The sequence below is a fragment of the Triturus cristatus genome, chromosome 3_2 (genome assembly GCF_964204655.1).
Source record: "Triturus cristatus chromosome 3_2, aTriCri1.1, whole genome shotgun sequence".
Classification (NCBI taxonomy): Eukaryota; Metazoa; Chordata; class Amphibia; order Caudata; family Salamandridae; genus Triturus; species Triturus cristatus.
Genome location: NC_140584.1, coordinates 966413360 through 966435851, shown reverse-complemented (window position 1 = coordinate 966435851; position 22492 = coordinate 966413360). Strand labels below are relative to the sequence as shown.

Below are 22492 nucleotides of genomic sequence, written 5' to 3'. Positions count from 1 at the left end.
CATTATCGTTAGTGTACACAGAAATTAGAGCTTCATAATGAGCTATAGTGCCATAACTCCCTCCAGAGTTTGGGAAGGGGGGGAGGAGCAACAAAATGGCTGACTAGGTTGTACTTTCACAGCGCTCCTCCAACCCAAACTAATTGCTGCATAATCCTCTTTCAGCATTTCAGTGCCTCGCTAGACAGTTACCTGGGCACAGCAACTAAAGAATACGGAGAGAAAATGATTTGTCAGCCACACTGTGGAGGCGAAATGAGGGTGACAAAATGGCAGTGATCTGTGCCTGAGATCAAGGAATACACTGAGCGCGCACTTGCTTAGGTGGATGATCGCATTAATAGCAGCATCTCTGCTCAAATCGGATGGTGGCTCACCTTTGATGGTCCCACCTGCTTGGGACAGCCTGTGACAAGGCTTGACCGTGGGCTAGGATGGGGAATAATGGTCTTCCGGGCATGTGGTCCTGGGTGAAATTGTGCGGCTGTGGGGGTTGGCGGGCTCTTGAGGAGGACCTGATGCGCTGCTCGGTGGTTTGGGGGGGGGGGGGGGTGATGTTGTGGCAGGTGAGCTGACCTAAGGAGGGATGCGTGATCTGTTTGCGCAGGCCCCGCAAGGTGGATGAGACAGTGGGGGGGGGGGCTGCCATGACACGGCACCCATTCCAACACAGTTGTTTTGCCCCTCGCCCCTTGGGGCCTGTAGCAGCCCTTCTGCTTTGGCTTCTAGTTTAACTTCCTTGGTTGGAGGCTGTCTGCTGCTGTAAGGTAAGCCTCCTGACCCATATTATTGAATATTTACAAACTTGCCTCGATTAATAATATGCCCTCCCTGGCTGCACTCTGTACTGAGGGGAAAAAACAGAAGCCCCATACCCTTTTGTTCATAGCTAAATTTAATTTCACCACAGCTGGCAAGTGCTGCTTTGGCCAAGTACTAGGTTGCACGCACATTAACTATGTATATAACTGTTTGGTTTTATCTAGTTTAAACATATATCTGTTTTGTATTTACATATATAAAATACTTGGTGTATTTTCCAATAAATTTCAATCAAATGAAAACAAGAATTGTTTAATATATAAAAATACATTTTTTTTCATTTAGTTCAAACTCGATCCATTTTGAAATTCATTTTCTATTTATAGCGAGATATTTCTGCTTTCTTATATCCTGGGCAAGTGACATACTCCCTTTCTAGGATTACTTTTGGATTATTGCATGCACATTACCACCAGTTACAAGGAAACAACATTAATACTGCACAGATGTTACCTCTAGCATTAGCCACAACACCATAATGGCAAGGTAGAGAATTATTATAGAGAGCAATGACAAAATAGATAATTCATCCACTATGTTGGAATTGGCACACTCTTCAGAGTCACCTCCAAATGTTTTGCTTCACCCTCCAGTTTTCTGAACCAGTTTTGGTGGGCGATTAGTACTCTGGGCACTTTACTTCTGTTAACCAGTGCTACAGTCCTTGTGCTCTTTCCTTTCCTCTAAGCATGGTAACATTGCTTAGACCCAAGTGGCACATTCAATTTACTTACTTACTTTACTTACTTACTTTAGACCTTACTAAAATGGTACTACATGCACTTAGTACCTGTAAAATAAATGGTACTAGTGGGACTGCCGCATTTATCATGCTACCCACTTAAGTATCCTATTAAACATGTTTCAGGCCTGCCATCTGCAATCTGTGTGTTTTAAACCGCCGTTTTGACCTGGCAAACCAACCTGTTACCAGGTCCAACCCTTCTTTTTTAATATGTATGTCACTCCTGGGGTAGGTCCTAAACAGCCCATAAAGCAGGGTGCAGTGTATTTAAAAAGTTGGGCAGGTACCTTTGAGTTTTAAATGTCTTGGTAGTGAAATACTCCCAAATGTGTTTGTTCACTACTGTGAGGCCTGCTTCTGCCATATGATAACACTGGATTACCTTATTACATTTAAAAAGTGAGGACCAGGTAGGAATATCGAGTTTGGTCTCTAAAGAATTGCAATTTAAAACCCTATTCAATGGTAAGATCTAATTTTAAGTCACAATTATGAAAATGTCACTTTTAGAAAGTTGGCAATTACTTGTCCTAACCATTTGGTGCCTGCACCCTGCTCTTAAGTCACATGATTAGGTGTAATTGATAGTTGGCCTTTGTGTATTCTTCCTGGACAGGCACACAATAGTGAGACTGGGTGGTGCAGAATGGGCCATCTTGGCAGGATAGGAGGGCAGAGCCGTCAACTACCACACTTGTACTTCAAAGGGGCTGCCTCAGCACACTCTCAGAGGATTTCACACTAGGTCATTGTGCCCCCAGACAACCTGGGATCACGGCAGGGAGGCAGGAAATTCCAGACACTTCATGGGGAGTGAGGTGGGAGGACTCCAGTAGCTTCTCCCACTTCAATGGAGGCAGCAGGTATAAAAATGGGACCCTCAGAACAACTCTTCAGTTCACTTCTGGGCTTGCGGAAGGACTCTGAGGACTGCCCTGCTGTCTGCAACCGGTTGTGTACTTCAGAGGACTGCCTTGCTGCATCAAGAGGACTGCCTGAAGCCGGCCCTCTGCCCTCAGAGGACTACCCTGCTGTTTGAGACCTGCTTTTCTGCTTGCACCCAGGACTACTACAGTAACTCCAATGGCTAGTTGGTTGGCCTCCTAATCGAAGCCTCAGACAGAAAAGTAACGCCGCGCCCCAAAGGTACAATACTCAGCAGACTAAACTTGGTCCTCCCACTGGCCTGCATTCCATCACGGTTGGCCTCAACTTGTGACTTTGTACTGGTCCTTGAGACCAGATGCCCTCAGTTGGTGCTATGTGCCTTTTGGCACTACTTTCATCTAAATCTTCAAGATTGCATATCTCCGTTTCTACTGATTGGATTTTTGTTGTTTTGGTGTCAAATAATTTATTACATTCTACTCTGTTCTAAATTGGTGGGGGATTTTTCTTTTGTTTTCACTTTATTACTGTTTGTATGCTGCATAAACACTTTACACATTGTCTCTAAGTTAAACCTGACTGAGGGTTAAATGCAGGTTAATTTAGTGACTTTTTGTGGTTCACCCTTACAAGGATTGTGGCTGCTGCTTGAGAAGGGCTCATACCCCATCAACCAGAAACATGATTTCTCACATGCCACATTGGCAATGACTTCTGGCAATGACTTCGGACAATTTTGGGACTTGCAACCAGCCTCTACAGGGAATCACCCAACAGTAATTGGACCAAATCCTCAATGCAAACCAAAAACCGAAAGAGGCATTCGAATTAAAAATAAATATGGCAGTGATAGATGTAGGACTACTGTGCAAGAACATAAAAATGTTTTCTGCACAAAGTAAAGAAAACCTAAACTGCTCTTGAAGAACTATGCCCTGTCTTAGATTCTCGGCAATTTGAAATGAAAGATTCAACTAAAAGAATCTTATTTGGAATACAGGGTGGAGGATACCAAAGGGAGATTGCGCCTTGATATCATTTGGGTGGTCAGACTACCTGAACCTACAGCAGAGAAGGACATGACAGCATTTTGCAAGCAGAGGTTGAAGCAAACAAGAGTCCCAGACAGCCTAACCACGTTATCTGCCATCAAGAGAGCTCATAAGGATCCCAGACCTATGATAGCAAAAGTTCTACGACACCTGAACTTAAGATACATGTTTATCTCCCTGAAGCGATTGAAAGTCATTGCAGACAGAAAAAGCGTTCTTTTTTGTGCTTAAAGATCTCAAAGATTCCTTCGACAATTTGTGAGAATGTGGGTGAGGAAGTCCGGACATCTAGGTGCTCAATCCTGGTTCATGGCAGAAAAGCCTAAAAAAACGGTATGGTGCACAACGACAATGGAGGAAAAAAACGATGCAGACCAGACATCTGCTGCCCCTGAAAGGTAGTTGACAAAGACCGTGATGTCGAAGGGAAAACGCAGAGAACCGTGCCCAGTCTGTCCGACTAATTGATGCTGGGTGTCAAGTTACCTTGGATGACTCCAAAACTAGCAGACAATATATAGGTAACGCGGTTTCTCTCTGGAGTTGATCCCCTTCGCGTGTATTTCAACAAAAGGGGGTCAGGCGGCTGCACAAAGAACAAGACACATGGGGAACAAAGTAAGTTCTAAATCTAGATGATCTGATGTGCTGAGAACAGAAGTTGCACAGATGAGATTTTAATTGGTCAGTATTGGCATTCTAATGTATTGGGTCAGATCAGGTTGATAAAGACGGTCTACCTACTCTTCTATTTTCCACTGTAACGAACAGGAAAGATGCATCGAATGATTATTATTATTAACTGGATTGAGAGACAATCACTAACCTTTATCAGGTGGGCTTTATTTGGGGATAGTTTTTAATAGGGTTAAGAGAACCTTCTAAGGATGCACATGCTGTGGGAACATAACTGAAAGCAGGGAGACACAAGGTAGGATGCAAATTCTATGGGGATCCTATAGACACACTGTCAAAAGCAAATATAACCTAAAGACACAACTTGGAAATGGTTACATTGAATATGTTCTTATTCATGACATGGAATGTGCGTGGTCTACAAAGAATGGCCAAAAGATGAAAGGCATGCACATACATCAAACAACAAGGATCCCTTATTCTATTCCTGCAAGAAACTCTTCTCACAGAAGCAAATTGCAATCAGATATGAAGCAGATGCTGAGAACACATATATACACTCAATACTCTGCTTATGTGAAGCATGCACAAGTGTGGATACGCCCTGCGTCCCGCTTGAACTCCTACATCACAATATAGAAACAGATGGTAGGTATGTGATAGTGGTTGGTGCTCTTAACTGGGTGGAGGTGCTTCTTGCCAGCACATATGCACCAAATTCAAATCAGCTACACTTTCTGGACTCTTTAGTATTAGGCATCGAGCCATTTGCTAATTTGCCGAAGACTGTGTTTGGATATTTACAGACACACCCTCACTAACCCAGTCAATTAGAAGATTAGGTCTCCTAATATATATATATATAAGATGAAGATTGGTGTAAATATGAATTTTTCCAATCACATAATGTTTTATGTTTTTGATCGAGCTGCAGTGATCACAGGGACACCCATGGTGGGGTCGATAGACCTAGACAAGTTTTTCAACACGGTGCACTAGTCCTTTGTGAAACAATTTTTCCATAGGCTGCAGTTGGGAGCAAACCAAACATGACCCAATGGCTCATGCTGTTAAATAGTGAGTAGACCACCTGAGTGAGAATAGAGCAGGTGTCTCGGACAGTTATGTGGTTCATAGAGGCACACTCCAGGGATGTTCCATACCTCCCTTAGTATTTGCACTGTTAATGGAACCACTAGCAAACCTAGTGAGACACATTTGATTGGAGGTTGACATCACTAGTTAGGTCAGAACCATACTCTTTTGTTATATGCTGATGCTTTTTGTATTTACATAAAAAAGATGGTTGAATCCTTAGACTATTTAAATTGCTGGAACAATTTGCGAGACTCCAAGGCACGCAAGAGGGGCTGTAGGAAAGTGCTTGCAACCCTGACTGACTAAAAAGACGGACCCAAACCTGTAGATATTCTAATAGATATGATCAGACACTGTTGGAACCGATTCCCCACCCAAAAAAAGTGAATTTTAAAGTCAGATATGCACCTTTAGTTACAATAAAGAAGGTGCAGGGCATGCTTAAGCTAATAGCTAAAAGGGATATATTTATTTGGAAAGAAGCAAGTATGGAACATTTAGATGACTTAACCTATGATTGCATTATGCATTCCTTCATGGAATTGGTTGATATATTTCAGATGCCTCGGGGACAATTTCTTACTCACAAAAAGCTTGGAGACATATTTCAGAAGCTGTGGGGTCCAGGACCCCATGAACCTCCTTCCAACATGTCCAACGTAGTGCCTCGAAAAATATTGAACATGGGGTCTGGCAAAAAGGCTTTTACCAGACTCTACATGGTAATATGGGAAAGCAGTGAATGTAACATGACGAAACGTAGGGAATAATGGACTAATGACATTGGATTGAAGCTAGAAGTTAGGAAATAGGACTCTAATTTAACTTATACACCAACGGTCTCCTTTAGCGCAGTTGAAGTAGCTACAATGCCATATAATGGATAGACGGTATATAACCCATAAGAAAATTAAAAGCATATATCCAGTTGCAAATGGGTGCTCCATCTGGAGTAATATACTGGATACAGACTTCTTTCACATGATGTAGCAATTCCCCTGCTTTGCATGATTTTTGGAACTGAATCACAAATAGACTTCAAGACTTAACTGAAAGGACAGCTGAATGCTCCCCTCTGAGATGGCTGTTAAACTAAACAACCAGAACCAATAAAAACAAAATCACTAATAGAGTCAATGATTTTGAATTATTTTATGCTGGCTGCTTACAAAACGAAATGTAGCCTGAAACTGGAAAGCTATGGATGTACCCGAATTTGAAACATGGAATATAGAGATGCTTTATTGGGCTGAATTGGAACACCAGATGTTAACAATGTAATCCAGGAGAGGGTACATTGACAGGGAAATAACTCACGAACGGGGCATGTTGGTGCAGGACCTAATGAGCAAGAATAATGAGAGACCCCCATGATACTAGTCACGTTTGATACAATATGATAAATGATGCAGGGTTTTACCTTTGCGATAATGCGTCTGAAACATGTTCACCCAGTGGCATCTTGCTACTCCAACCATAGATTGGCAGTGTTGGATTCTCTAAATTCTGAGATTGAAAGATATCATACCGACAATCTACAGCTGTACTAGCCTGCTTGATATTATTGACAGCGACCAAATTCAGTATAGACATGGTAGTTATTATTCATTGGGGTTTCCCTGCTTCTGTAAACTAACAATAAAACCATTTGACATTGAAATATTGAAGGAAAAGACTTAAGGCCATATTACGAGTTTGGCAGGCCCGTGGACAGCTGTATTGGCGGTGGCGGTCCGAGCGCCGTACCTCGAGTTGGGGAGATCAGCTTTGCGAAGACCGCCGTTGCACCGCCGAGACTGCCAGAAGCCCGGCGACCGTCAGTTTTGCGATCGGGGAAAGGTAGCCCCCATAGGGCGTTACAGGGGAGCTGCACTTCCATGCATACTACGAGTTGCCTGTTCCACGAGCAGACCACGGAGGTCCGACTGCCTGTTTCAGGGTGGCAGTGACGAAGGATTTGGGGTGCGTACACAGCTGGATCTTCACTCCAAGGATTACAACCCTGTGCTGAGATTTACAGGTGAGTCTTTTTGCACCACATACCGATTGCCAGGACTGCCCGCATATGGGCTGAACCCTGGTAATGGGTATATGGTATTGTTCAACATGTTTCATGCATTTGTGCATCCGAAATGCACACACAGACCTAGATATATTTGGTGATAGTACTCACCACCGTTGCACGATCTCTGCCTTCACACCGCGAGCCCTGTGGTCAACTTGTAATACAGCGGTATTTGGACTACCATGGGCTGCTGGCAGTTACAGACACCGTCCTATGGCCGTTGGACCGCTAAACTCGAAATAAGGCCCTTGGTGTATTCCTATTTAACAAGTTGTTTATTAAGGGTTGTAAGTTTGCTGTGCGTGAATGGTCACTGTCTGAAGAAGTACATATGAGACTAAGCCTAAGGTACGAAAAATTGGTAGACGACCTCCGGAATGGAGGGAAATGAGTGAGATGTTTTTGAATGCCAATCTGGATGAAAGGGACCCGAATGACTCCGATGTTAGTAGGAGTGAGCCAAATGGGGAAAATGAGTGATAATGGCTGGAATGAAGAATCCCAGTGTGCTGCTATGAACAGCAAAGTTCTGTGCCATGCTAGTCGACTTCCTAATATATGCTCTGTTGAATACTGCCAACTTACCACCTGTCTCTGTATACCTGCTGCAAGGAAGTTGAAAATGAAAATAGATATTAAAAAATATATATATTCAAATTAGAAACGTAGAAATTAAACAGAAGCTTTAGGATATGGCACACAGATATTTTGCACTTCAGTCAGGGAGTGTTTGGCTGTCAGCAAAGAATACTAACAATGGTTTTATAGCACATTACATAAAGGTTTTATTCACTCAAAAAAAATTGTTTGAATTGTCATTGTACGATGGGTGAGCTTAATTCAATTTAGCACAGCGTTGTTAATGTTATGTCATAAAACCTTGCACATCACTGTTTTCTCATACTTATTATTAGATTCAAACCATTGAGTTACCTTGCCAACTATGCTACAGGTTTTCAAACATTGGTTATGTGAAGGTCGAACGTCAGTCTGGTCTAGAGAAAAAGTCAGCTCTAATGGAAAGGCCAGCATAGTTGTTGACTAAAAGAGATGCTTCAGATCCTTTTGTCAAATTGCACTCAAGGGAGACCAATACTTTCACCACTGGTGGTACCCTTACTCTGTCTATTCTGAGCAGTTAGCCTCCTCTCATCAAATGTAATTTGAATGAAAAGCAAAACCTGTAAGCCACTAATGCCAGAGTCCGTTAGTGGCCTATGTAGTAGCTCTTTAAGGGTGACTGAAAGATTCAACATCTTTAATTTTGAAAATCCCAAGTGTTGGAAAACTTAAAAAGCGGTACAGAGGGGAGGGTATTAACACCAGCGTCTTCTATACTTTGTCCTGTAGCCATTTTAGCAGCAGAGTAGGAGACAAGTGCTAAGCTCATCTCAGGAGAGGCAGCTTTTCCCTCTCACCTTTCGTCAGCTTATAACCATTCCTGCTTTGATGAAGTCAACGGGGGAAGAATGGGCAGTGAGCTAGCTGTTGCAAGGGTGTTAGCTCCTGACAAATAACCTGAGCCAGCTACCTGCCTCCGACCACTCCTGCTCCCCACACACACATAAACACAAACAGCTTGTGGTAATTAGTGCTTGTTTGTTTCGATCAGACAAGAGTACTTGTAACAGGTATTGAAACCTTTCTTAGTTTCAGTGCATATGCTGTGGTAGGCAAGTTAAATGTGAATGAGGGTTGAAAAGATAAGTCCATTAAGAGGGCTGAACTAAAGCCCCAGTGTAGTTATATATGTATATCTTGTTTTCTTGATAACTTAAGGGCGGCAAAACTAACCCAAACCTAGGAAAATAACTTTTGTGCTCAGTTCTGCTGATTGACTGTGCTTCTACAACAGTCAAAAATTAAATATTAAACTGATGCCTCAAGGTTACGAGTTAAGTACCTGTGGTACCATAGGCTTTCCCCTCATGCCGTGGAGTTTTAATATTAATAGGCAGCTTCTTATGATACTGATTTTAAGTCAGCACTTTTAATGCTGCTCTTATACTGATATTCAAATCTTGGTTAAGATCCAAGCAGTTTGCCACAGCTTGACCCCTTTATTGCATGCTCACCAGAGGATGAAACCTGGATGGGCAAAACTGGCTCCAGGGAAACTAGGGAAAAACTGAACTTACACGTATTGCCAACACAGCTAAGATAATAAATACCTATAATGGCTAGCTTAGTTGGGCCTATTGTAAACTCCAGATTTGATTGGTGTGATATTTTCTATTATCATCAGTTCACTGAGACTAGACAAGAATTACATTGAATAATAGTGTTATCCAGGCTAAATTGTTATCGAACAAATGCCTATGTGGATCTGCCTACAAATATCTTTGGGATATGATCACCATTTACCAGTTTTCAAGATAAATATGATAAGGTGGTTGTAGCCTACAGGCTATCCACCAGGGCTAGATGCCAGCTTGATGCACTTGGGTGCTCGCTGTGAAACTCCCTTTCTATTTGCTGCATAAATCAGAAATCAGATATCTTCACTTTTTAGGTAAAACAAAAAAACATAATGTTTAATCTTGATCAGTAAACATTTGCTAAAGCACTTAGAAACATCTATGGTTGTATCGTTCACTGCTTAAATATCATAATGTAAACTTGTGCCTAAGGACTTTCTTCCTTTACTTGTTTGTTACATTTCACGTATCATAGTTCTCTTTATTTGAGTTTGAAGAGAAAGGTACAATTAGTGGATGTATCAGCATCTGTGGATAATCTATCCTGCTCACCACCAGAGTATTCACTTTTTACGAAATTCTCTTATATCGGTTCAACTTCAAACACTAAATTATTTTTGGTTTAACATTTTATACAAGAGAACGAAAATGTACGATATATTTGCAATCCTATTGACAATTAAGTTACTTAAAGTGTGAATCCTTATACATAATGAAACTTTTAACGGCTGAGTTACCCACATCTAGAATTTGAAACTGCTCTCTAGATAGGTTTTGTTGAGGGTTAAAACTTTGAATACACTCTAAAGGACAGATTTATTGAACTTTGTTTCCATTTTAATGTTGTCTTATTTCCAGGAAAAAAAAAAAGCAAATTGTGTTCAAAACAATCTAATCGTTTAGTAAGCACAAAATTGCTAGAAATTAAATGACCACTCAATATTTACTTCTTTGACAGCCTGTAGTATTTTGTGTTTGGGAGATATAATGATTCTTTTATAAAGTACTTACATTACACATTTACCTTTTTCATATTGTTTAATTTTTATCCCTCTCCTAGAGAATTGTTGGATCTCTGAGCAAGACTGCGTGAAGTTTTTGAGTGGTCCCATTGTTTAGACGATCTTGTCATCCTGCGATCACCACATCATCACCGATAAAATCTACACAACAAACTGGAGGTGGCACTGAATGGACTCCGATTGTTCTCCTCAAATCATCTCATGAAGTTGATGTGCTATATAAACAATGGCTTTTAAAATTGTTAATGTTATTCATGACTTAATTTCTATTATCGTTCTCTTGTAACACTCAAGCCCTTCCTGTCATTCAAATGTTTGGAATTGCATTTCTTGGAGATTTTGGGTGGAGGAGGGTAAACTTTGACATTGTTACCTTGTTTCATTTACTCTGTTGTGCATAACATTTAAATTTATCATAATATTGATGTTAGAGGTTTAGTTTTTCCTATTTAATTTTTTTCTGTTTCTTTGTATGTGTATGTAGGCTTAAACAGTAACAATACTTGCAATCTTCGCAACACTTTATGAAACTTAAATGACTTATATATGTACAACATTTCAGGTGGAAATTTAGCACACACTGATTCAGAAGAAGAGAAATGTTACAAAGGAGGGAGGTGGGAAATATGCTGGAGTAAGGTTTCTATTTTGAATTGTTCAGTATGTCTGAGTAGCTTACTAACATAATATATTTAGCAATTCTTTTTGTTTTGCAATGTCTGTCAACTTGATTATATCTATTTTCGGCAATAAGGTAAGGACTGCAATGTTTTTTTGAAGTCCTTTTTTCTATAAGTGCTTTTTTTGTTGAAAGAGGTGATATAAGGTTTTTTGAAAATTGTGAATTCTGAAAAAATACTGTAAATAATATTCCATCAACTCCATGTAAACTATTATGAAAGAAAAATATTTTTGGTGTGGGTATGGCCTAAGGCAGGTGTATACTACATGGAAGAAAATGTCAAAACTTGAAACATTTGCAGTCCATGGGCAACTGCTGAAGGCTTCCTCATTTCTTAGATGAACACTGTTTAGCTTGCTCTGTAGAAGTTATTGACCTGATAACTGTACTAGCGTCATACCAGCATAATTATCTAGTTACAATCACGTGTGCACAGCTTAAAAGTCTAGTTATATTTTTTAAATTATTTTAAGTATGAAAGAAAAACTGCTTTTCCCAGACGGATTTTTAAAAACAATATTTAAATATTTAACATTTGAGACGCAACATTATTTTAAATTAGAACAATTTATTTGTCCAGTCATTTCAGCTGCTCGGTTTGTCCTCAAACCATTTCTGGAGACCAGCTCCCTGGCATTATACTCGGTCCCGGACATGCCATTTAGGAAGGCATTTTGAAGCTTGCATTTACCTAGAACCATCATTTCCTACATTAACAAACTAGGAAAATGAAAAGAAAATACATTTTTTTTTAATACCTCAGTGCTACAAATATCATAGAGGCGATGAAAGATTAATTTATTGTAGATGTAAACATAATGTTAAGCATATAAAACATCATTGCACTGTGACTGGTAGGGAAAACTGACAATTTCCTATTTGCACATGTTTAATATTTGGCTGTTATATATATGGTCCTCTAATGGGGAAACTTATGAAGGATATATATATTTTTTAAATATGGGTATCTAATCCTTTAACCGTGAAATAGACGACTTGGTGTAGGTGGCATTAAGAACATAATGTAGTGTGGATTTGTTTTGTCTGTTATTTTTAACATAATTATGCCAAGTTGTATTAATATTTAAAAAGAAAACATTTTGTTTATGAACTTGGTACTTTAGGTACAGCCAGTTTGACACTGAATGCGAAATGAAATGACAGCTTCTGCACTCCAATAATTTTAAATGTATTCTGACAGGTAGACCTAATGTAGACACTCAATGAATTTGATGAGAGCAAGAATCTTGACAAAAGCAACTTCATGCTAACCGAAAAGTAAAACCTTTTATAATTTTTGAAAATCATTCTTTCGTCTCTAAAGTTCTTTAGAAGACTTTTTTTGGTTTTACTTCTGTTGAGTTTTTTGTTGTGTTTTTTTAAAAAGAACAACCAGGTTACGCAAAATGCTGGACGCTTTTTAAAGATGAAAAACTTGATCAAGTAATAAGTAAATAAAATGTAATGGTTCTTTCAGGAAAAAAAACAAAAAAATAAAAATGAATAAAATTCCTTGAAATTCAATAATGAAAGCAGGGGATTTTTATATGAATATTTTGTCAATGTTGATGTACTGTACTTTCACTGTTTTATTTCATTCCCTGTCACCTCATAGAATATTCTTTGTTGCTCATTAATGTATCTTAATAGTGTATACAACAGCTATTTGTAAGCGTGCTGTCCTGATGCTAGTGTACTGACTTATTTTTCTCTTTCTCTTCTAGTATATATTGGTAGGTGTATTGTAATTAAGGTTTAAACATAGATATAGTTATTCAGATTTAGGACCAGTAAGGATAGAACTTTCTCTTATTTAAGAAAAATGCTAATACTCTTTGGGGCAGTTTTTTTCTTTCTTTTTTTTTTTTATATATATATATCTATATATTTTATTTTGTTGATCTGATGTGGTTTCAACTAACCAAAGGTCTCACAATGTTAAAATGCTGGCAAACTTTAAAGGCATTTTGTAAAACCCCACCCTTAACTTTAAAAAGGGGTGTGCCATACTACCTTAAATGCTAATGCTAGATATGCAAAACTGGATTTTTTTAATTTATTTTTTAAAAGAGGGAGGCATGGTATATTAAAATGATTTTACTAAGAGATAAAATATTTTTTTAAGAATGCTCAGAAGAAACTGATAATTTGTGTGAATATGTTTTAGATGTTTATATACCTTTTGAAAAGTCCCAGTGGCCCATAGCACAAATATTGTGGAACCTGGCATGTTTTTGATGTGGCTACCTAGACTAAGGTTCACTTTAGTCCCCCACTCATCTAGAAGTCCATCACTAACAATTTTGTAAATTATTTTAGCACAAAAGCTAGATACACCTTTATTTTTAATCAACGTCAATGGAAAGAGCAGAAGAGTGCTATACCTGAGCATTAAAGCATACCCATATAAGGTTTGTTGCCGATTAAGTATACTAAAGATATTCCACCCAGTGCACCTTTCAGTCCCAAGTACTAAAAAAATAACTGTATACTCTTCATCCTTGTTCTTTACAGCCACATAATGACATATATCACTACTTTTTAAATTATTATTTTGACATCTGTGTTAAACTGGCTAACAGTTTTATCCAGTGGAGGTTTATTCCTTGGCAGTCTACACTATATTGTAGTAACGTATTATGGCCTATACTGACCAAAATGTACTTTTTGTAATGTATGCAGATGTATTACTTAACATCTGTCGACTCGTATTTCTTCCAGTCCAGTGCTTTATCTTGAGCTGGAGGGCATGCTTGAAAGTTTACATGTACTCTTTTAATGCAATACGTAAGACATGCTCTGCAAGAATTGCTTTGTCCTCTACCTTTATTCTATAATTGGTCTTTAAAATTAATTCAAAGAGTATAGGTTTCTCATATTCCTGTTACTGGTATTCAGTTTGTGGCTGCTTTTCCACAACATAAAGCATTTTTGAAGGTCTAAAAATATTTTTAAGAGCTAATAGACATTGCATGATAAATCTACAATTTTCCTGTATCCTAGGACTAGTAATTACTACAGAAATGTTAAGGTATGGCATGCTCCTGTTAAACACTATCCCTGCTCTTATGGGGCTATATTCTTAAGTAAAAAGTTGCTATGGGCGATATCAGAATAATAATTGCCTTGGCAATAAAAATATTATGAGCAAGGTGGATTACTCAAAGCCCTCCTTCTGCCTTGAATGAAAGAAAAAAAGCCAAAGCAAGCAGTAACCACTTGACTTGATTAAAATGAAGTGTGAGCTGTCTTTTGTTTCCTCTATTTCATATTGTTCATTTGCTTTTATTTGAACTTGTAGCTTGGACTTTAAGGTAGCATGGCTCGGTTGCTGTAAATTTATTTCTCGTTGTACAGCATTTTACAGCTGATGAATGTTACACATCTTGCTAGACTAGGTAAATCATGGGTTAATTCTTAGTAATAATGACCTGAAAGGTGTTCCAAACTTTGATTTTATTCTCTGTTTGTTTGGTTTGTTTGTTATATTCTATTCTGTTTTCCAGCTAGAAAACAACACCATTTTGCTGTTTAGGGTGAATGAGGGCTAGGGACTTAGCCACAATCAACAAGCACCTTTTTTAAAATTGTTTTGCAATTTACAAATGCAACATAATCAGTAATAAAGCAATATTAGTTAACTACATTTTTACTGAAGGTCATCCATGGTTTATGTATTGTGTATATATAATTACCGTGCAAAGTTGTTTACAAAAAACACTAACTTGTATCTATCTTTAATGTACTCTTTGTTTAATAAAAATAAAAAAAATAGTTTTGGTTGGAACTTTTAGAGGGTGCTTCCCCTCTGCCCCCCTTGAATATGTTGCAGAAGCAAACTATTTGTTAGTGGATGTTTGCACAGGGTTTGTAGAGAGAGATTCTGATAACACACTGGCAATTTTCATACAGTCCTGACATGCATAACATTGTGGCGCTTCATACATGTACAGAATCCAACCATTTAAACATGTGAACACTACACAAAGCGATTCTAAGTTAAAGCAATACTTCAATATACTGTAATAAGTTTTACCAAAAAACAAAATCACAAAAAGTTGTTTTTCCAAGTGAGCAGTCCGCATGTTACAGATTAATCAGAATGTATTGTCTTTCGGCTGAATTTCATTATTTTCCGATCAACAGGGTAGATCAAAGGTAAATGGGCATTGCCCATGATACCTGTATACTGTACATAGCACCAAGTGTGGGATCTGTGTGTCTCATTATGATTGGTAGCGGCCTAGAATCCTTACTCTCACTATATAAATATATTGTGTGGGCTCTACCCTCCCTCCGTGAAGAAGAGGATGCAGGTCAAAGCATTTCAGGATGGTTCTGTGTATCTCACTATGAAGAATATAAACTATCAATGGCACTGTGGCAGACCTAGCCCTTACTTTTATACTTTAGTATGAACTGATGAGAACTTTGGTAGTGACTATTTTTTTTAAATATATACATATATATGTATCTATATATATATATATCCAGCATCTTTCAGGTCTTTGTGTATGGCTTTCTAAAGCCTTGTTGTAAATTACTATGTGGATGGGGGTCTCTCACATCATAGATGTGGAAAGTATAATTTTATATTTGTATTTTCAAATAAATAAGTTTGTGAAAGGTTTCCATCCTCTACTGTGGTCCAGAAATCAATGTGTTTGTCTGACAAAAAATAAAATAAACTGTTTTGAACAAGGCGTTATCTGTCCTTTATTTCAATCACTGTCATTTTAAATCACAGCAGCAAGTCCAGGTGCATTGGCATTGCTCTTGTTTGTTATAATTGACTGTTATATGCTGAACTTTCGAGAATGGGATAACAATTTTTGCTCCACTGGTAAAAGATCTGCTTGTTGGGAGATCATCAGGGAAAGGAAGAATGGAAATCATGACCTGTGGAACAGAAAGAATTGAAAAAAAGAATGTAGGGCTGGTGCAACTACAACTCACCTGAAGATTTTTTTGATCAGTCTCTGTTATGGGTTTAGTCTTTGTACCCGGGAGTCTAATCTGTAATTGTGTAGATTAATGAAGCGTAATGAGGTTTCCTTCCCAAGAAACACAAGTGTAGGAGGTAAAGAGTTAAGTAGAAGCTATTAATGGACATTACATAGCACTGCTTTATTGCGGTCCTGTGGTGACAGTTATAGGAAAAGGGCTGGGCTAAGAGCTTAAAACAGTGCTAGAAATAAGTCTAAAGCCAGCCCCATGTTGCATTAATGCTGGTAAGCCAGAGAATTTGCATGAGCATTTTGCATTGACTGTTTCTTAATAAGGTTAAACAGTTCAATTTACAGCCCATCTTTCCAGATGGGCAGTTGTGAATGGAATACTAGTGAACTATACATCGCCTTTAGAGGTTGGAACGCTAGCCAGAAGCTTATTTTTGGCTATTCCATCTCTAGTAATATTCCTGTGTTACAAGGCCTGCTGATCATGTTTCTTTTTGTGACAAATCATATGATTAGACCAATCCGGACAATTCATTGCTTAACCAGTTTTTGACAACTTAACACAGTAAGAGTTTTTTGATTTAAGGCAACCCTGAGTTATTGAAAGGTATTATCAGTTGTATTATAAATGTGCTTTTAAGGTTTTTTGTGTGCTTTACATTAAGGTCTTATTGGTATTGGTGGTATAGGCAAATAGGGAAAGAACTGTACAAAATAAAAGATACATTAACCATCACATTCCATGGACAATATGTCCATCTTCTATCTCCTCCTTTTAGTCACTTTTTGAAGTTTCTTGCCTCCAATTCAAGATTATTCTTCGAATCTTTCAAGCTAACAAGTGTATGTTTCCTAGTGAGAATGTGTAGTGAGTCTGTTTATACATAAAGCTTTTGTGCTTTGGTTCCACAGACAAATTCCATAGTTTCCAGCGAATGTCCCATTTAAGTGCACCACAAAAATAATTAGGAATATTTTACACTACTTAACCCCATTTAAGGCATAACCCATGCTTCTAAGTGTCTTACAAAGTAAAACCTTTGTCATAGCCACGGGACTTATTTTAATTATGGTTTGGAACTGTTGGACTACACTCCATTGTATCACAGCCAGCCCTTCAGATAAATCCTTTTATACAAAAGGTATTGCAGTAAGACAAAGGTTTGAGAGTCTTTGTGATCTATTTTTTCAGAATTGTATGATTGTAAATGTTGTTGTGCAAATAGTAGACATTAAGCATCCCCTGTGGCCAGAGCATGATCTGTCCACGTAGATGACCTGGTGGTACTGATGGATGTTTGGATGAATCTTTGAGAGACCTGCCTTCCAAACACCATTAATTTTTCCATCAGGCATGCCAATCTTTGATGGGTAAAAGTAGGACAGAAAGTTTGCTTACTTAGTTGAGGTGTACTTAGGCCAGTGGCTCTTTGTGATCTTTTTCACACCAAGAATAGTACCCTTGCTCTCAGTTAATCTCAGTTGATACATGCTCCTGATCGTAAGACCCATTCTTTTGGATCTTCTGTCCCTGCTGAGACCAAGGGGCATTGGCATTGTTACTCTGCTAAGATTTACACTCTGCTGCTCAGGGTTTATCGCTCTATATGAGCTGTTGACATTGTCCTTTCTCCTCCATCCGTTTGCTGTACCAATTTGTAAGAAGATTCATCTAGTTTAAGATAAACGATTTGTAATTCTGCCAAATACTGTTGCAAGATAATTTATCCAAGAAACTTTGTTGAGAAGTAAGTGGTCAAATGACTAGTATTGTTAATTGTTGTCATCTCTAATAGTCAACAACCAAAATTCCATTTCTCGTTATGCATCCAAATTTCTCATGAGGCTTCTTGAGTTTCGCTTTATTTCTTATTTTAGTATTGTCTGATGTTTGCACTCTAGCATATCACAAGCTAAACGCATGTTCCACCTTAAACTGAAGCTTAAACCTCAGATCAACCGGGTATCTGAAGCTAACAGTGGAAGACGAGGAAGTTGCTTGTTTTGGCCGGTCAAGGTCTGAGGGCAATAAATCATGTGCTTCACACTGCAACCTGCACAGCACTCAAGCATTTCCCATCAACACCTTGAACACAAGGTTCACATCGGGTACCACTTTACCTGCAAAAATTTCCAATCACACCCTTCCCCAACTGCACAACACTGCAATACCCTTTTTTTTTTTTACAGATCCTGTAGAATTCAATGCAGCACACTTGACAAAATCAGAGCGACTTTAACCCTCCTGCAATTGAGAAAGAAGTTGAAGATTGAGCTCCTCCAGGGAACAATATCATACCACACAATATGGAGCACACCAGATGCTTGCCTCTGTAACCTACTGAGCTCTTGCACTTTGTTCAGAGCTTTAGCTAGGTTTGAGATATAAAATACCTTTACATGCATGCATATTTGTTCCCCCTTTAAACCTGTGCCATTGATGATTTATTAACATTGACTATTCCCTTCTCCACATTCCACTGTAAAATCTTTTCAAATGTCACTGTAGTAAAGTCCATGCAATGTAAATCACATACGTAAATACGATCAAACCTTCTAATCAAATCATCATTCATTCAGCCTTACTTCACTCAGGTACTTTCACTTAGCTCAAATATGGCCTTATCCCCATTTAGTAGTCTGCGACTCAGTGGCCCAGAAGCCTTCTATAGTCTGCCTAGTTTCTTCATTAGACAGCCTTAAAAGTTAGACAGTGATAATAAGGCGTTTGCTCATATAGCATAGCCCCCAATCAGGTTTGTTAGGACATCGAGGTGAGTGGGTATTAGGTGCAGCTGAAGTGGAGGCTGCCTCCAACTCCTTTAACCTCAAAGCATTGATAATCTTCTTTTCATGCAGAAAAAATCATTTTCACCCTTCCCCCATTTCTCCTCTGTGCACTTGACGGTCCAACGGTAGCTCAGTCAAACAGTCCAGACTAATTTCAGTATGTGGTATTCGTGTAGAAATAAGATACAGTAGGATGCAGGAACAACACTCCATAAATCCAGCGTCCAGTTCAAGCTGCATCTTTTTAAGACTGTCTCTATTTAGAAATTGGAAAGTAGTCTCTTAAAATAAGAACCTCAAAAACAAGCATTGGCATAGCCAATAGGTCTCGCGTTTGGGACCTTATAAGTATTTAGTTATGCTGCACAATATCCTTGGTACAACAACATCAACTGTTGCATGGCTAAACACTTATAAGGTCCCAAAGGCGATACCTATTGGCTATGCCAATGCTTGTTCTTTTGAAAGCTGTTGCTGATCACATGAGTGAAGTGCTTCACTTCGCTACACATACATTTATTAGTGAGTAAATTAATGATCTTCTACTTTTAAAGCACGCTGTTACTCAAAACTGAGCATCTAGGGCAGTGATACTCAAAGGAAAGCCTGGGAGCCGCATGCGGCCGTCCTGACCTTTGTGTGGCCATCTGGTCAACAGCAGCACTGGGCTGCTGTTTACCAGACAGAGCACTAACATTAAAAATATGCTACATAAAAATGTGGGTGATGTGTGAGAGTCTACTGCAGACATTTTGCAGAGAAATGTTGTGCTCATGTTGCATGGACCTCACATATTAGGAATGGGAGGGTATCAAAGAGCTTATTTGCAGTAATATTCCTGCACTGCTGCTGTATTACAATATTGAAAACACGTCACTATTCCTGAATATTAGATGTAAACACATTTAGAATTTGGAGGAGTGCGTCTGTGCACTGTCAGTCACCTAGCCAAAGAGGGTATGAAAGAGCTGACATTGGATTATAAATTCAAAGCTGTCCTGAATAGAGGCCCCAGAATAAGGTTCGCCCAGGGCCCCTAGCATCCTTAAGAAGTCCACAGGTGCTAACCTTTTCAAAAAGGATTTGAATTTGCGACAAGAAACACCGTGCAATCCTTGCCTTGGTGCTGCATCTATTCCATAGGTGGAGGTGCGCCAGTGTGGTGCGCCCTGTGCAACCCCTTTGCGGTGGAATCACTGTGGTGGTAATGAAACTGGTAAAGAGATTTGCGAAACGCAGACTTGCTTGGGTGCAATGCATGTTTGTTTTCTTCCCTGCAACACATGCCTCTTTGCACAGCTTAGACTCTGCAAGAGAGAAAAACTTTGAACCACATAGTGTCCAATGTTTCCAAAATGTGGTCAAATAGTTCACTTTATAGCACAATTGTCTACACATATTGTCCAAGAAGCCAACGCTTTCACTCTGAATTCTAAAGAGAGACTTGTGAATTATTCCTAAAGTTTAAGCTTGTGGTTCGGACCCCAGGGGCAATAGTTCTTCACAGCAACACATCTTGAAGGGGCCGATCAGACGAGATCTACATGGGCGGTCGGTCCAATGAAGTACAAATGCCACTTAAGCGCTTTGAAGCGGCTGTAAGGTGGCATGTCGATGCTTTGTAAAATACGTGAATAAAATGAGTAAATTGTCATTGCTAAGGAGAGGAGATGGACATCTGGCTTTTCAACTTGACACAATGTGTGATCTTAGTCAAAGTTTTAGTCACTGTTAGCTGCTCCTGAATTCACTCTGGAAAAGCAGCACATTGGCGCTTTACAAATACAAACTGAAAAAATAAAACTGGAAAAGTGGCATCATTAGGAAGCTGAGCTGGAAGACTTGCATTCCCGGCTGAGACACTGTGTGATGTTCGGCACATTTTACGCTTTATTACTGGCGTCATTTTCTTGCTCTTGAGATTTAGGTAAAACTATAGTAACCTACTGCGAAAAATCAAGGATCAATATTAAAAGTCAAAGGGCTGCGTTTCAGCCTGCGGACATGGAAAGGCAACAGGAAGACACATTTGCATTGTTCGTGCGCTTGCAGCTCATCTCGCAACTTCACAGCTCTCTAAATAACAGGTGTTCTTAACCAACTCAATGGAACTCATTGTATTAATTTCAGTATAATAGAAGGTTCATTCGGTTAACGGTTTAGAGCCTGCCCCTGGTTTGCACGCTGACTTCCGCAGCTTGCGCATTAACCCACTAAGCATCGAATAAGACCGGAAGCGCACATTCCTCCACACCAATTTCAATCAAAGCATCCAGCTTGTGTCAGACCTTAAATAATCCCGGTGCTTCAGTGTACCACCCCGGTGAAAATCATGCACTCGGTCAGATAATAAACGTCAATATTATTGTCTCAGTGCTGTTTAATAATTGCAAGATTACTCAGTCAATTCCCTCCTCAGAGTGGTGCGTGCGCAGTCTGCTCTTCTTGAAACCACATACTTGTGCTTGTGGCATGCCCCTGCGCACTCCCGGAAGGTGGATGCCGCCACAAGCACGAGAATGCGCTTCCAAAAAGAGCAGGACGACGGCTAAAGGTCCTCCTATGCAGCGCATGCGTGCTGCGTAGGCGAGACCTAAAAATCTGACTTTCTGGGAGGGAGATAATTACCCATATATTTCTATACTACTTACACAAAAAGGCACTACAGTTCAATAAATATGACTCCATCTACAATGTTATCCCATGGAGGTGCAGTTTTAATTTTTTGGCAGATCCGCAGAAGATTTTGGTCTTCTTTTTGTTTTTACTGCGAGTTTATTTCCAGTTTCCGATTAAATAGATCTAAAAGTACCAGACATTTTACAGTTTATCAAGTTTACCAACTTTCATTTGTCCAGTTTTCTCAGCGGGCTGGGGTGCAAGAGCATGGGACAACTTGCTGAGTTCTACTCCGTGGAGTTCAGTACCAGCTAGAAAGAAATGTCATAGAACAAAATGTTTTAAATACCCATACAGTCTCCCTCGAACAGTTAAATGAGGTTCTCTTCTATAGAAAGATGATTTTATTAGTGTGGCAAAAACTGGTACAAACTCAAAGGTATACCAAATAAAAGTTAATGCTCCACCTAGTCTCCAAAATAAAGAAAATGATCAGAGGCCAACCCTTCTTCATGCAGCAAATAACACCCCGCCACCACCAACCCTCCGCTGGTAACAGCCGGCTTTCCTCAAGAGTCCTAGATTTGTTCTCTGCTTTTGGAACCCAAAAATGTCCACTGTTTTCCTGGTGAGTAATTTCTTTGTGTTTACGCACCGAAGCTTCGTCAGAAATCCAGATGACTTAAGGGGTGCAGTATTTATCTAAAAACAGGAGCATTGAAAAGAAGTCCTACCCAGTCAGTTTAGCTTACCAGGTTAAAGTCACTGCCTCAGCCAAACGAAGTGGATGTCATGTTTGTATACTTTATTAATGGGTTTTCCCATACTAGGGGACAAATAGGCAACAGCAGCTCAAGAAAATGCGGATTCCCAGGCAGGCACAGCAGACTCCTCTTGCAATGTTTAGGCAGAGCACA

General features: G+C 39.3%; 1 protein-coding gene across 6 annotated transcripts in view; it reads left to right on the top strand.

Annotated features, from left to right (window-relative positions):
- The window catches only part of MSI2 (musashi RNA binding protein 2), a 1546127-nt gene extending 1530217 nt beyond the window's left edge, over positions 1–15910 (top strand). For all 6 annotated transcript variants that reach the window (XM_085649529.1, XM_085649527.1, XM_085649528.1 and 3 more), the window contains one exon: positions 10565–15910. The gene's annotated coding sequence lies outside the window, so the exon portion shown is untranslated. The remainder of the gene's footprint in view (positions 1–10564) is intronic.
- Positions 15911–22492: the final 6582 nt, after the last annotated feature.